This window comes from Penaeus monodon, chromosome 8 (assembly GCF_015228065.2).
Source record: "Penaeus monodon isolate SGIC_2016 chromosome 8, NSTDA_Pmon_1, whole genome shotgun sequence".
Taxonomy (NCBI): domain Eukaryota; kingdom Metazoa; phylum Arthropoda; class Malacostraca; order Decapoda; family Penaeidae; genus Penaeus; species Penaeus monodon.
The window spans coordinates 27,760,710-27,763,209 of NC_051393.1; positions in this window are offsets into that span (position 1 = coordinate 27,760,710).

Consider the following 2,500-nt stretch of genomic DNA (forward strand, 5'->3'; position numbering starts at 1 on the left):
ACTGTAAAAATGTATATGTACTGTATACATTACAACTGTATATGTAGATTTGTTATTTATGTTTATGTATTCAAACATTAAAGCTTAGTGAAAAGTCTGAAATACAACATTGATTCCACTCGATATCCTTCTTTTAACACATAACTATTTTGCGATGCTTGGCTGGAAATGTTGCCAGGTACTGGTTTTATTTGTGTTGCCTGCAGTTTATATAGCTTTCATCGCTAGGTAATGAGCTGAAACCTAATGAAGATGAAATAAATATTTCACGCAAATGTGATTTGTTTTTCACTCTGCAGAGAAGAGATTAGGAAAATTCACCATCATCATGCGGTGGAAGACGTCGGTATGTATGATAAGTAACAATTCTTTCTCGCCCTAAATTAATATTTAATGCAATTATAAGTTTAAGTATCACGCTCGTCAGATCTTCGTTTCTTTAGGTATGAACAGCGGGACTTTTACGTGTGTAACTGATATCCCGCTGCCTCCCACCTTCCCTGGACCACACTCACACACAAACACACACACACACACACACACACACACACACACACACACACACAAACACACACACACACACGCACGCATACACACACACATAAACACACACACATAAACACACACACATAAACACACACACATAAACACACACACACACACACACACACACACACACACACACACACACATAAACACACACCAGCAGTCAAACGTTCTCCTCCAACGAAATGTGTGTACTGGTAAGCGGATGTTAATATTCCAATCGGACACTTATTTCTAACCTCGAGTTAAATTTCATGGTTGGTTTATCTACAGCAAACTGACAAAATAATAGAGTGTGAATATATCTAAGTACACAAAAATATAAAAGGTGACTGTAAAGGCAATAGGAATTTATGTTCATTTCTAAATATTCGTGTTTAGACTTGGTGTTTAAGCGTTCCCGGTGCTCGTTAGGGATGCGCTTTGTCTTAGGTTTAATTTCTTAATTTTATTTTGATATTAAAGATTTATTTTGTTGAACTTATTACCAAATGGGATTTTACTGATGCCGACGAGGGCCGGGTGTGGAGGCTTCCAATACAAGTTAAAGTTACGGATTGAGAAGTTGGTCGAAAACAGACGGACAACAAACATACGTATATATTGTTGATGTGCTTCCCTTCACACTACATCCCTACCACCTAATCATAATATCCAGCCACACTGTTGTGGGATCATCAGTTAGTTAGTTATTGATATTTTTCTCCCGTGTCATTAAGGTCATTAGCGTTATATTGCAAATATAGCGAGAAGTGGAGCTTGGGGTCGAAGTCCCCAAGAATAGCATTTTGATATAGTATTGTAACAAAAAGGGTAAAATGAGTTAACGGCCAGGATAAGTGGACAAACGAAGGGATGAAGAAGAGAAGGAAAAGGAAAGGTGAAGAAGAAAATACCATGCAAAATTAGTTGAGGCGAAGGCTGGGGTCCAAGGAGGAGGGGTCCCCTCCGTTGGGCTTCAGTCTCCGTCTCCTAAGGTCCCCCACGACAACAATGAGCAAGAGATTTACACCACGCGGCCACGTGTCCCACGCCTACTGGTACTGTGGCTAAGAACAACGTGCAGTGAAGTGAAGTGTGCATAATTAACAATATATACTGTGACCAGTGAAGTAACTGGATTTTATTCTATTGTACATATTTTTTTGGTCGTGTTGAGAATGACTTTTTTGTGCATGATTTTTTTTTCTTTTCTTTTTTTAGCGACTGTAATATCCTAAAGGTGTTCTTGAGATTCTTTTCATTCCTCTAAAACAGTAAAATTATGACATGAAAAGATCCTGCCTTCACAGTGACACAGTACTTTGTGCAATAATTTGCCGACTACGGATTCAGAATATGCATGTCCTGTGTGTAGACATGTCCCTAGATCAATTAAAGATTATGTAAATCACAGCCAACTGCTTTCAAATGAATATAGAAGGCAACATGTCCATTTAAGGGCTGTAAACGCAAACTTTCCTATTTTCAATGCTGTGTGCTGAATTGGAGCACCCAGATAATAGCTGTGACAGGTAAAGTGAACGTATGGGATTGTTATATTATTTTAGGGGGAACTTCACCTAATTTCCCAATGATATTTTAAGGTATTTCTAAATGTAATTTATTTTTATACTTTTGTATTGTGCCACATTAGGGGGCCACTCAAGTCCTCAGTAAAGTCTGTCATAAGGAATGCTTCAATAAAGTATCCTTTGTACTTGAAAACTAAATACATATTAGTGAGCAATTGCTTTGTATTATGCTTTTTCCTGGACAGGAGGTTTCCACTGATATTCACATGCATTTAATTTAATATTTTTGTATAATATTTCTCTGAATTTCTTACACACTCGTCAAGATTAATTATAGTGAGAACTGTAAATAACGTCATAAAGGTATCAATAAGTTCCAATAGATACTAGTTATAGTTAGCTAGAATGTGGAAGAAATGCATGGTAAATGTTGAACGAAA